The 15,020-nt window shown below is 37.9% G+C and overlaps 1 long non-coding RNA gene across 1 annotated transcript in view; it reads left to right on the forward strand.

Annotated features, from left to right (window-relative positions):
- LOC136693684 (uncharacterized) overlaps positions 1-14,626 on the forward strand; it is a 39,755-nt gene extending 25,129 nt beyond the window's left edge. The window contains exon 3 of the long non-coding RNA XR_010802084.1: positions 14,284-14,626. This is a non-coding gene — a long non-coding RNA (uncharacterized lncRNA). The remainder of the gene's footprint in view (positions 1-14,283) is intronic.
- The last annotated feature ends 394 nt before the right edge of the window (positions 14,627-15,020 follow it).

Consider the following 15,020-nt stretch of genomic DNA (forward strand, 5'->3'; position numbering starts at 1 on the left):
AAACTTATACACAGGGCTTCAGTGTTTGGGGCTAACCCTGAACCAAGTATTCTAAATATTTTCATTGTGTTTATAAAGCTGATTTTAATGAGCCCACTTCTTTTACTACACTTGCAAAAAGAGTAACGAAAAATTTTTGAATATTTAATATGTATATTGAGACATATATATGTTCCTCTATAGTTCATTTAAGTGTATCTCTCCCATAAATAAGCTGCCTGAATGCTATTGTTCATGAGTTTAGATCTGTAGTCATCTATGAGGCAGAGAAAAGCCTGTAATTGTGTCTGACTGAAGCATTCACACAAGGCCGATAAACTGATCTGAGCTGCTTAATCTGACACAGTAAGCACTTGAGAGGGCAAATCGGCCTCAAATGACTTGATCAGAGCGCATAATCCTCCTATGAGTTACAGCTATGAAACAGACTTTCATTAATCACTTATTTTCTGGCAGCCCACCAAGCAATGGAAAGCTCTGGATCAGATCCAGCTCACTCATGAGTGAAGCCGTACACCTGCACGGGTGTGGGAGGAAGGACCTAGGCCTGGTTGGTCCGGAGGGCCTCATGGCTGCTGGGTGGTCTTCACACCTGACTCTGCTTGCAGGGGAAAATCTCAGCAGCTGCTGTTCAAAAACAAGATCCATATTCACAAGATAATGACATATTTTCACACCAGTCAAGAGGACCGTGGAAGGCTTTGGTGTGAGTTCCTTTTATTTATTTTTTGGCTGTGTCATCCTCTGTATTTCAGGCCTAAATTTAAAGGAGGAGGAGGAAAGATATGGCCTCTGAGACTGTATTAACAAACAACTATGCTATGTTTGACCTTCAGCTTGATCAATGAACCAAAGAATAGCCTCTCGTTTTTATCACGTCAGTGTCACAGACGCAGTGGAATTCTTTCGTACTACAGATGTGCCAAGAGATTGTGATGATTTGGCACAGCTGTTGTTCATTTACTGGTGGATTAATGGTACTCGATGTCTGGGAGGTCCACCATTTTGCTGCAGTTTGCAGAACGTGCCTAAACAAGGACATAAATTTTAATTCATCGCCCTTAGCCCGTGAAGTCATAGATGAACAAAAAAGTACTCTACCACAGATAGTTTGAGACCATGAGCAATTCTTCATAGAGCAGACTAAGAATAACTTTTTCTATTTTTGATTTCTTCCACTACAAATCATGTTAGTATCCAACTATTTTTCAACCTACAAACATTCTTTAAATCCAGCTAAATAACAATCAACAATCTTTTTTCTTATGATGTTTATGTACATATTCAGACTGTAAACAAATCTCATTGGCTCAGCACAGATTGAATTATGTTTTATCCAGCCAATTTATTTCCTATTTTTATGTGCCTCCTGTTGTTTTCGTCAGTGGGTTTAAACTGTGATCTTATTTACTTAATAAATATAAGATACATGTATTCTCTAGAAATTTGAAATCTGACATTGACCATATTTCCAAAGTTGGTGGCTAAATCTATTTGATTAGCCAGCTATTGGCTAGCGAGCTAGCAAAGAAAAGACTTGTGGAGCCTGGGTCACCAATCTTATCCACAATTAAGCAGGGTCACACATAACTCTACTTGTCTTTTAACAGTTATACCAGGTGTGCTCCTGTTTGATCAGAATGAAAACCTGCATCTATACTGGCCCTTTGTGGATAAGACTGGTGACCCCTGATGTAAACAAATCATGGCATGCAGAAGCTAGAAGTAAACCAGAAACCATGGTCAGAAAACCCAAATAATACTGTACCAGAACAACCCATACTAGCATACACACAACAAAACAAATGGAGCAGGTTGGTTATCAGTTGTAAGAGGAGATGGTGCTCAGATTTAAAATAAAATCTGGTTTGGGTGCTGCCCCTATTTCACAAGTGCAGATTACATTAAAGAATGTTGGCTGACATGTATGCGAATGTCTGTATGTCAGCTATGCAGAGACATTGACATGGATCTTCATAGAAACATAAATCAGCCTTAACTTGTAGTGTAATGACTAGCTAGCTCACTAGCAAAACGTAGAACCAGGTGCCATCTAACTAACAAGTTCACAGCTGTGAATTTCCCTTGTTTGGCTGTTTTTGGGAAATGTTCACTGCTAACTTTTGTTAGTTAGAAGCTCATGAATTTGAGGAAGATGACATATTTCTTTTCTTTTTTTTTTGCTTAGGGACCTCCCCATATCCAATCAGCCACTCATATCCATCTGTATTCCACTACTTCAACACTTACAACTAACCATTTAGAACCCTCTGACTTGCACTTTGCTCTAACCATGATTTGTGACATAGTCTGAATGATAGAAATAATGTACGCTGATATTTGGGCACCCCTCTACACTCTTTACTCAGCTGGTGGAGTGTGGACGCTGATGGGGCGCTGAGTGCCCACCTGTCGCTCTGATCTCATCTCAGGGCTCCAGCCTTCACTGAAGTCCACACCAAGCTCTGAACTGGGAGTGAGATGTGCTGTCAACGGCTGCTGAGAAGGAGGGATTCCATCCTTTCATCCTGTACAAAAGAGTGGTTTGAGATTCCTGTCAGTCCTCCCTCCCTCCATTTTTCCTCTGATGTGCTCCAAAAGGCCCACAGTCTTCAGTGAGTGATCTTACCGTGTGCTTTGGTATCTGCAAGGGCTGTCTATTCATCATTTAAAGTATGCTTATATAGAGTTTTATTAGAGAGGTAGTTTTGTATTATTTAACTCTTTCAGTGACAACGATGTGTATTTTTCAAGTGAACTTTTAACAGTAGAGTAATTATCACTTTAAGGAAAACTCTCTGGTGAACGAAATGATATGGAGTGACAAGATAGTGCTATCAAGCATTTGTAAGGACAGTTGTGGATCAGACAGACTGCTTGCTTTCTTTTCCATAGTGAACTCTTATTAGATACTTGCACTTGCCTAAAGATTTCTCTTTGTGATATTTTAAAAAGCAGTAAGACATTAGTGAGCTTGGCGTGGATGTTAAATGCCAAATGTGACAAAAATAGGTCACGTGCTCAAGTGATGTATTATATTTTAAAAGCAAAAATGAACAATCATAGGAAGTTACATACAGTTACACTTTAAGTAACTAGCTTTAATTGTTTAATTCCTCCTATGGGTCATTCCATAATTACTTTGCAACTGTCATGAATTATTCAGTACCAACTATGATGTATCAATTACTACTGTGAATTATTAGTTTCTATTATAATTGGTCAAATAACTACTTCAGAAATTAGTTCAGATTATTCATTATATACAATGACAAACTTAACTAACTCATGGCCTCAAGTGACATAATAAATACATTGTTATAGTAGTAGTAGTAGTAGTAGTAATTTCATTATGCAATTTTTCCACCAAATAAATTTGTTTGTTAACAGTAGGCTAGGGGTGCCAAACAAGTAACAGCCAGTGCTTTTAGCTTGAAGGATTTTAATTAATACAGAATGTAGTACATGAGAGTCATAATTATATTTGTATCAGGTATTATTATATATTTGCCTCAAATGTGGCTTTGCCAATCAAATTTGAGGACTGGAAATGTCTGTTGCAATCAATAAAACCTAATTGTTTGAGCCTCCATCGTTTGTACATTGTAGCAGAAAGCGAGACCTCAAGGCCTTCACTTACATTTTACATTCTCAACCTCTTTTTGGTCCTTAAAGTCAGAACTGTCAAAACACACGAGCACTCGCATCTGTAAAATAGACGCCTCAGGACCACCCCAATGGTCTCGTTTTCCTCCTGCTAGAAACAGTGTGAGTGTTTTCCATTTGTTTCTCTGGATCAGATATCCTCAGCCCTGCTCTCAGAAACACATAGTGTCCTTATAAGGCCAGAGCCTGGAGAGTGGAGCCCAGCATTCATCGTGTCTTATCCAGTGGCTTTATTTACATATAGACTGTGTGTGTCTGTGTGCCTCTGTGTGTCGCCAGCAGCATGGAAAAACTCCCCCATCCGACTTTGATATTCTTAAAAGACTGTTTTTCTGCCATAGCTGCATTGTCACAATCTCTGCCGTGCATATAATATCTCATCTCTCAGTCCAACTGGAAAGGAATGTCATTAGCAAGAAAAGCACTACATTTAAAGACCTACTTAGCCATTTAAGGGTACTCACAGAATACACCAGAAATGACTGCAAAACTTTGAGCTCTATGGCCAAAATACACACTTTGTGAATTTCTAGTTGGAAATAGGTGAAAAAAACGCCCTCTACAGGGGCATGAATATTAATTTGGTACAGTTTCTGTACATTTAATAAGTTCATCATATTAGAGAATATATAAATATATAATAAATATATATTTTATAACAAATAAATATAATATTTATAAAAGCAGACTCAAGCCTTTTTAATGGATGCTATACAGTTGTATGTTCTCTCGTGATCTACTCCTGACTTTGGACCCACACTAAAATTTGCACTGATATCTCTATAAAATATCAACATATATATATGACATATTATTACAATTTATTACATCAGCAATAGAGTCTTGTGTTTGTTTTAATGTCACCCTCTCCCCTTAGTGAAATTGTGAAATGGGTATGTGAATGTCATAAGGTTGTTAACCTGGAATTTTAAGGTTGATCAGAGGTAATGGGCTTTTTTTCCGTACAGCCATGTGACCACTGTGTAAACATTTATTCAGAACGTAGTCTGAGGGAACAGTGGCCTTATTCAGGCCAGGACTAACTGAACAGACTTTGCAAACTGTTCTTTAACATTATTCATTAATAATTTTAATATATTTATATGGAAATAACAGAGCTTACAGGGTTATTAGGAAGGAAATAGAATAGGAAATAAGTAGAGGAAATAACTTACCAGAGATAGAGGCTTTTTAAACCTTTATATCTTCCGGAATTCTGGAAGATATAATGGTTTTAAAAGCCTGTATCTCTGGTTCTCTGATGTGCAACATAATTTAAACACAGCAGATATCCTTTATAGTGTGTAAAACTGATTATGAATCCTGTTGTGTGGACTAATGCATGATTCACAATTCCTTGCTTTAGAAGGTATTCAATTTTTGTGTTTTTTTTTTTTTTTTTTTTGAGGGGTGGGGATTCTGGATAACATCAATATATTATTTTTAGTTTCATTGTGATGTTTTCCCTCTCCTACTTACTATCTACAGGTTATTGAGCAATGTCCAGCTGTAGTCCTAAAATAAGTCATTAATAAAACAAGACTTGCTAAGTGTCCTTACCAAGAAGCAACTCACTTTTAAGTTAGTTTTACACTTCTTTAACATACATTATAACTAAGATGAGACACATATCTGTGTGTGTACAAAACGTCAGAGCGGTTACAAACTGTTACAAGCGATTCAAAAAGCCCTTAGTGTGACTGAGTACTGAGTCTGATTATTTCATTAGTGCCAGCCTAAAGTGTCTGTCTCCCCAGTAGCTGCCCATTTGCTCAGCTATAATTGTCACAAGTCACAGTCTGGCCCCGGTCAATTAGGATGATGTATAGTTTCATGTCTGAATCAGGGGGGTGTTTTTTTAGGAAACACACATCCATCAGCCTAACAGCCTGGCCATTAGACCCTGACAGAATGCTCACCAACTGACATGTCTCACAGGTCAGGCCTAAAGGAGAACTTAAAAAGAACACCTTGTTTGGTTTTAGGCTCTAAAACTGCAGGCTTATTAAGCAATTATGCATCTCAAGACTTCTCCCTCACTATGACTTTAAATTCTTTAGTAACTACTATGAAATTCATTGGCAAGGTTTGAACTTATGAGGAAATGGAGTGTGAAATCACTTTAACCGTAGAGTTTCAGGGGTTGTATATTTACCATGAAATATACTCTAAGTACTGTAAATAACCATCTAAAATTTATTTAATTTTGGAGCCCCCATAAATATTTTCGTTATATAAAACACATATTGGGTGGCATGGTGGTCCTGCAGGTAGTGTCACTTCCTCTCAACTCCAGGGACCTGAAGGTTGTGGGTTTGAGTCCTGCTCCGGGTGACTGTCTGTGAGGAGTTTGGTGTGTTCTCCCTGTGTTTGTATTGGTTTCCTCCGAGTGCTCCATTTTCCTCCCACGGTCCAACAACACATATTGGTAGGTGGATTGGTGACTCAGAAGTGTACATAGGTGTGAGTGTGTGTTGCCCTGTGAAGGACTGGCACCCCCTCCAGGGTATGTTTCCGCCTTGTGCCCAGTGAATCTGGATAGGCTCTGCAACCCTGAAGTCGATATAAGCAGTTGCAGACGATAAATGAATGATTTAATGAATGAATAAACACATATTAGTTTATGAGAGCCAAGTTTGGATATGATGAAAATAAGGCATGGTACTGCATCTCCAGGACTTTTGCAAATTTTCCAAAACGTCTGGGAATCATGAGCTAAAGATGTTGGTTTTGGAGTCTGACTCAGGTCTCAAGTCACTGAGGATTGAGTCCAAACTGAGCATTAAATTTCTAGAGTTTGAGTCTGAGTTGAGTGTGCAAGTCTCTGGTGTGAATCTTGAGTCTCATTATTAGCTGCAGACATTGCAGTATATGAGGTCATTCATGACTGCCATTATTTTGTGTTCAATATATTGTCCAAGAAATAACTGTAACACACTATTATTGTAATTTTAAAAACATTTTATGCCACTGATATAATGTTAATAAAATGGCATAGCAACACCATTACACCCCTTTACAGAGCAATTAATGTAGTTATTAAGAATATCAAGACATAAGATTTGGAATATAAACATTTGTTAATATCATAAATAAATAAAACTAGATCACTAGATAATGAGCCCCAGAACAGAGAGACCAGTGAAATCCAGAGAACAGAATAGAGCAAGGGGCTAAAATAAGTAAACACAATAGGCAATAGTTTGTATGTGTAAGTGTGTGAGTGAATGTGTGAGTGTGTGTTGCCCTGTGAAGGACTGGCGCCCCCTCCAGGGTGTATTCCCGCCTTGCACCCAATGATTCCATGTAGGCTCTGGACCCACCGTGACCCTGAGCTGGATAAGCGCTTACAGATAATGGATGGATGGATGGATGAATAGGCAATAATGAGGTCAACAAAAATTACTGATGGAATGTTCATACATTGTGTTATAAGTCGATAATGTAATTTTTGTGACCTACAGCATACACAAATAAACTTCTACTAATCACCTGGCTTATCATGGCTTCAGATTAAGGGTATAGATTTTCTCTTGACATTGGTGGGGACTTTTAAACTATTCTGAATAACAATTCATAATTTAATTCATGAAATGTATAATGCTAAATGAATGATAAAGAGAACTGACAGTTTGTTGTGCAGTTAATTTCCAAACCATGTTATTCATAGCTACAGCCGATTGTAGCCTGCTGTATGCTGTGCACCAAAGCCTAGTATTGCCATTAACATTATTATGGAACTTGTGAACTTGACTTTAAGTGACTTACAGTACATGTTTCTTTGAAAAATAGCTCATTATATCCACTGTCTTCTGTTTTGGTGCCATCCTCACTCGCTTTTGACACCCATGTGTCACCCACATTGCACCTGAGTCTTGCACAGTAATGCTTGCATGGGCCTGGAAAGTTTTCCTTCCAGTTTTTGCACTGCTAACAACCAAACGTAGCTGTCTCATGTGACAGCAGGGAAAGACACAGCCAATCACACTAGCCATATGTGTTACAGGACTCGAGTAGAGAATGTGATTTAACCTTTTGTGCAACTCTAAATTAAAGAGACATTGTTAGATCTTTTATTATTATTATTATTATTTTATTTATTTATATATATTTTTTATTATAAAAAAAAAATTGGAGGGGATCAAATTTTTGGTGTGACAGTTCAATAATTGCTGGATATTGTTGGGGATACATCACTTCCATCCATGCTAATTTTACACCCCTGTCTCAGATGGTTGGAGAGGAACATTGCAGTAATGATAGTTGGAGTCAAGTCAAAAGACATCTTAAGTCTGTCTAAAGTGTGTATCACTTACTCAAATCCCCAGTTCTGCTCTAGACTTACATTTTTTACTCCTTTAACTGTAAGTAACATATAACTGTAATCACTAAATAATAGTCCAGTCTCTGAGTTAAAGAGGTAAATGTTAGATCTCTGGTATTAAAATTGTTCACATCTTTTGGCTTGTTTCCTCTGTTTTTGCCTTTATTTTCATTAAAGGTGACCTCACTTCCTTCTTAAGAAGAATTGCCAATCTCTCACAAAGTCACAGGACCAAGCTAGTGCTTTCCAATGTCAACAACACTGAGTTGGACGTTTGGTGGTAATGTCCCTGGAGAACAGAAAGTGACTGTGTGTGTGTGTGTGTGTGTGTGTGTGTAGTCTGCTGGCCTGTTTTAGATAACTGTACTGTAGCCTAAATTAAACAAAATCAGCCTCTGGATCAAATCAAGCAGACTATATTTAAAAGGATGTAGACAAGAATTTTGAATGATTTTATACAACACTTCATAAATATTATTCTAATCTTTTCCTCTCAGTATCACAGACCACATTTTAATTTTCAACTTACAGCTATTAAATGTAGATCAACATGTGGTAGGTGTTCTCAGAAGAACAATGGGTCCTAAAAGGTTCTTGGCCTGGACAATTTCTTCTGGGAAAAAAAAAAAATTATATGGCATAGAAACTTCACAAGGTTCTTTACATTTTAAAAAGCTCTTCACACTCTGAGAAATATTTCTTTAAAGGGAACATATTCTACATTTTATTGTACTTAATTTCTCCCCTGAGCACCACTTACAGGATAGTGTGGTTTTATGTAGCAGAAACAGTCATAATTCATTTTTATATGGCCATTTTCCAGCCTCTCTTTATCCCATAATTAAACTGGCTGCTTTCGTCACTGTGCCTTAAAGACTGATAAAAGGTAATGAATCCTGCTTCATTCAGAAATCAGTCCGGGCTGAAACACACTTTCAGTCTTCAGGTTGAAAGGCAGGGCTGAAATGTTATCTGCTAAAGAAGTGATATAGGTAAAAAGCACTGTTTTTTGTGACATTGCAATATAGTGAATTTACAACATGTTACATTAGTGTCTCCATATGTGGGTGTTATGGGCTGGGGAGTAAATGGAACATTGTTATGTTATAACAGTGGTTATACACTAAAACAATCTCCTTTATATATTTTTTTTTTCTAGTTATGTAAAGAAGAACATTTAAGTTTCTAAAATATCCAAGAATGATTGAAAGTACTTTATTTGTAAAAGTGTAGGTCATAGCTAAATCCAGATGATGTGCAGTGTGTCACCTTAGCTTTGTCTGAGAGAGCAGTGCAGATGTTTCTAAGTCATTAATTCAGAGCTGTGTGGATAATGGTGAAAGACACTGTAGATGAGCAGTGAAGAGCTGAATCCTCTTACACCACAACACACTCTAAACCTGCACCAGACAAAAGTCAGAGCCAGCTGCACACAGACAGATACTGAGAGAGTGGAGGCAAATCAGCTAAATTAGATTAATAGGAATTCTGAAAATAATACCCACCTGAACACAGACACACACACACACAAATGCACATAGACACACCCATGCCAATAGACACACATACACATCAGAAATGAAAACATATGAGCAGCACAAATTTCTAAAATATAAAAATATAAACAAGATTCTTGGATGGTTCTTGGCATGGTTTTTGGTGAAGAAGCCCCATTTTTCCAGAAAACACAGTCACAATGTCCCACAGTATCATTCCTGGAGCCTTTAAACTCCACTAGCTGATTCTTGGCACTGGAAGATCATGGGCTGCTGCTCCTGAGCGTCTAGCTCCAAATCAGGCTTTTTTCTTGGGATTATAATAGCTCTGTGTGTACTGCTGAACCTCGGTGTCCCCTACATGTGCTTCAGGATGGATATGTAGTATATGGTACATATTGTCGCTGTCCAGTGAAAAACATGTATTTCCAAAATAGCAACTTTATAATGAGGGAAAAAACCTTCTTAATTTTAAGTGGAAGCCAATGTAAAAAGATTTTGTTTTGGAGCATTTCTATTGGTCCGTTCTTCATGAAATTGTTGCAATTATTCACGAAAATGATATTTGCTGTGTTCAAATGATGAAGTAAACAAAAAATCCACAAAAATGGAGATACATGTTTTTACTGGACAGTGACAATATATTCCCTGAAGGAGCATTGAAAGGTTCATAAATGTTTCATTGAGGAACCATAAGTTTTGTCGAATCTGTAATACACAAGAAAATACAGACAAAACAAACTATAACAGAATTAAGCCTGATACCTGAGGCCTTCAGCTTCTTAAAGATGTTTTTATTGCCATTTTTCTGAAATCTTTATGACTCTGGTCATGTTATAAAGCCTGTATTGCTGGCGTTGAGCTGATCAGTAGTGGACTAGTTGGGGGCTGAATGTAAGCGCCTGTTTCTTAGAGCAATCTGAGCTGGTAAAAGCAAGCAGGCTTGCCCCAGGGGTGACTGGGTAATTACTTGAGAGTCATGAAGGGCAAATGGAATGTTTACTCTACCCCAGGGTCACCACGGTGATGGGCACACTCTCTCAAGCCCAACAGGATTTGCATTGGGCCACACTTTGTTTTGGTTGTCGCCTTTTAAAAGCCAATTACCCTCTTACTGAGGCACGTTTGCACACAACATTTGCTGCAGATTTACAATGTATTTAAAGCATATTTCTATTATTAGGTCCAGCAAAACCAAAAGCACTTCATAACGGTCTACACCCACACACCTTCTGTTAAACACACATTAAGAAATGTTTTGTAAGCCTAAAATTAGTTATTTGAAGCTGATTATTATTATGGTGTATGAAAAATATCCACATAATCTAAACAGATTAGTGTTCTCAGTAGTGATGAAGTATAACCTGTGGCAATAGACAGTGACAAGTGTAGACTAGAGGAGTAGCTCCTCAGCATTCTCTGTAGTGGCATACAATCCCTCTGGGATGAGTTGGAGTGATGTTTGTTATTCAGAACTCCTCATCTTGAATTAGTACTTGTGTTCACTAATGCATTTATGGCTACATGCAATCATATCTGCACAGCGATGATCCATCATCAACTTCAAGTAAAATATAAGGTTTTACTGCAGCAAAATGGGGACACACTCCTGACAGATACTCTTGACTTCAGAAGTCTGTGTGTTAGCAAACGTTTGGCAAAGTAGTTTTTAAAATGACTTAGACTAATTTTAGCACATTGCTGTATGACTACAAGTACATGCTGTTATTAGGTTTGTGGGTCATTTGCTCTTCAAACATAAAGGGTATATGGGAATTGTTAGTTATTCTACTATGTACAACTCTCTTATGTGTATGTTTTTTTTACCCAGCTGAACAAAGGAATGGTGAACAATGACATGAATCTTTTTTCCTGAGGGTTAAAATGATCCAGTTCCTAGAGCTGCGCTGCTTTACTTGGCAATCAGTGAGATACCACTTCCAAAACAAAGTCTATAAGCTTGTAATCTCTCTTTCTACCTCTGCCTTTTAAAACTGTTTTCTCACAGTATGAACGTTTAACTAGAACAAACGCAGTGGGATCACATAGCATAGTGTAACTCTCAGTCATATCTGATACATGTTCTAACAACTCAAAATGATTTTTACTCTATTACATGATACTGCAAGATTTATAGCATGTTCTATATTGCTTCTATATTGTTCATCTCCATTTATTATTGTAGTAGTTCTGTCTCATTTATTCATAGCACTTATTAATGCTGCATTTCACATTGAGTCAGAAACTGTCACTGCAACAGTGCATAACATTTTCAGTTGGCCGCCGCTTGATTTTCTGTGTTCATGGATGTGTTAAAAAAACAAGCAGACAGAGCTGTTATCACCGATAAGGTCCAAACAACTGGTGTTAGAACAGCTCATCCGCAATATCTTATACCAGCTGTAGTAATATAAACCTATTAGCCAATACATTAAAACGAACTCACTGTCCCTACAATCATTTTAAAATGTTATCAGCACCGCTTTCCGTACGTGTGCACTGATGAAGGACTAGAGGACAACAAACACAAACTGTGCAGCAACACACTACAAGGTGGACCACTGGAGGAGGTGTATCTAACAGAGTGGACAGTGGGCATTGTGTTTATAAACTCCAGCAGCACTGCTGTGTCTAATCCACTCGTACAAACAAACACTAACATGCTGTCACCATGTTGGTGTCAATGAAGTGCCGACACTGATCCGTCCTCTTTTTTTGTACCTTTTCAGTTGTGGTCCTCGAGAGGTGCTGACCACTGTAGAACATGGTGAAAGGGGGCAAACTAAATAAACAGAGCAACAGATTGAGTCTGTAATTCTAGAACTAAAATGAGGGTAAAAATACGAATATGGCTTTAATATTATTGCTGATCCTTGTACAGAAGTCATAATACCCTGTAGCATAGTTTGTATTGTTTTAGGTTCTACAATGTTACAGTAGCAGCATTTTTTTCCATCTGAATAATTTGTACCATTGATCTTTTTGAGAAGGTTTATTCTGTAAACACTGCAATGAGCAATGGGCACTTTTATAAACAAGATCACTCATATGAGTTTCTCCTTTTGATATCAGTTAAACTTTAGAGGGTATGAACTTTCTTCATAAGTGCATGGACTATGGCAAAAACATGACATTATAGTATTTAAGATAAACCAGAGAAGCCTAACCCGTAATTTGTCTGATCTCTATAATACACACATCACTTGTGCTCCGAGACACCATGTCAAACTTTCATATCTTCTCCAAACAAATGTCCTCAACAAAATCTTATGGTTCATCCCTGCTGGTTCAGGGTGATGTCATAGCTTTCCATAAGACCTGCTCTGTGAAGAATCATCTGACTAAATTAGAAAAATATGGGTGGATGAGGGAAGCCACGATTCTGCCTCGGAGATCCAATCTGATTCCTGGCTGAAAGAGCTGGAGGTACAGGATGATACTGTGAAACTTTAAGATCCAGTGGGGGTTAGCAGCTGAAAGCTGCTCTTGTTGAGAGAGGCTGAGATAAGTGCTGTGGAGGGAGAGATTGGAGGTGGATAGCACAGCTTCCCCCCACAACAAAGTGCCCATGTGCCTCCATTTCCATAACGGCTCTCTGACAGAACTTGGACACACATCCGCTGGATATCAAGCTGTGAATGATATCTCCATCTGCCCACAGAAGCTAATACATTTCAGACTTTCCTCTCGCCACTGCTGAGTGTGACGATAAACCTATGTGAGCTGAAAGGAGAAGAAAGCAAATGTTTTTTAAAATATCATGAGGAAAGGATACGCTTCCTGAACACACTGTAAGGATTTAAAGAACATTTCTGTAAAGATTTGATGGATTTAGCCACAAGAGCATTAGTGTCAGATGCTCATGCTGATTAACCCATTCTGGATCTTAAATGCCACTCTAACTGAACAATTACTAGATGTAGCTCTTTTAATTCTCCAAAATTTGTAGACTAATTTACGTATTAAATCCAGCTAAACTACTTAACATCCTGTCGAGTAGGAAGAACCCACAACCTTTTCCCTTTCATGGCTCTCCTCTACCGAAACAGAGGAAAATCTAGTACAACTTTCCAGTCTTTTCACATTCTCAGTGCTATGCAAGGGAAAGATGCTCACTCACTACAAAGCCAATGACTGAAACAAAATGGACGACTACTACTGTTTGACCACTACTTAATACTACGATACACTCTCACAAAGCTGTCACTATGATAGCATTAATTTGTAGTCACTGTGATGGTACTCTCAAGAGTACATTTTCTGTGTCTTCAGTTAGGGAACATAACTGTATCACATTCGGTAATGATTGTAGATTTTTATTTACATTTCAAGGACTTTTTTTTAAACGATTATTATTTTTTACACAGTTCTATAATAAATATTTACAAATATTCACCTCTCCTTCTGGTGAAGGGAGTGTAATGTACCTTTAGGGAACACAACTGGATTGTAACACCACTGTTTGTATCTTAGGTACTGTAGTGTACCGTACATTTTTTCTTAACAGTTTTGGTAAAGACAACTGCAATCCTTACAGACATTTGAGCAGAGAAGCCATCATTACTTTCACAGACAGGGAAATATACACATAGGACTACAGACAAACCGGAATGTGCATTCTGTAAATAGTTGAGAAATGGACACCAACCGGACTGAAATCAGAGGTTCTCTGGTAATAATTACATTACCACTACATTATGAGTGTTGACACTGTGAGCTGGGCTTGACTGGATGACTCATGGAGCTGAGGCTCATCCCTGTGGGATGATGTATGTTTCTGGATTTTTTTCTCCATAGGGGCTGTGTATGTGGGGCAGAGAAAGGGCCACACATGACCATGCAGGTGTAGAGATCAGGATCAGGAGGCCAGCAGTCACGCTCGCAGCACAACCTTCAGACGTCTTCCGCACGCTAGACATGTTTACAAGACCACTGGCACAATTACAGGAACGTCCCAATGGATCTATACCGAATGAAAAGCTTATATGGCACAGTTCACACACAGAAACAGAGGCAGTATACAACACCCATGAACCTAGGGTCACTGTTCTAATGCCAGTCATCAGCTAGAGAATTACACTAACATGCATCACCAACATCGTACAGGAATAAACATCACCTGTACTTTTTCCAGTGAATTACTGACCTACACAGCATTTAGATATCGGGTGTAAGATCAGTATTATATCTTGTTTAAAATTATGTTAACCATAGTATATATCATGCACAGCATGTACTGTATAAATACAAGATTATAATAAATACTGTATTTAATAGTTTCTGTGATTTTATTATTGCACAAAAGTGATGTATAACACACTAAATATGTTTTTTCCTGATAGATAAGCTGCAAGTTACAGTAAATCTAAAAATGTATTTTTACAGTGTGAGCTTGACTATATTTGATGTAGATTTACTGGGACATTTCTGTAAATGTGCAAGTTTTGTGAATTTCTGAATTCAATTAGTCTTTTTTTTCTGACCTATGCCTTGTTTTAATTATTTGAAAACACTCTCATGAAGTATGGCAGATT

Source organism: Hoplias malabaricus, chromosome 4 (assembly GCF_029633855.1).
Source record: "Hoplias malabaricus isolate fHopMal1 chromosome 4, fHopMal1.hap1, whole genome shotgun sequence".
Taxonomy (NCBI): domain Eukaryota; kingdom Metazoa; phylum Chordata; class Actinopteri; order Characiformes; family Erythrinidae; genus Hoplias; species Hoplias malabaricus.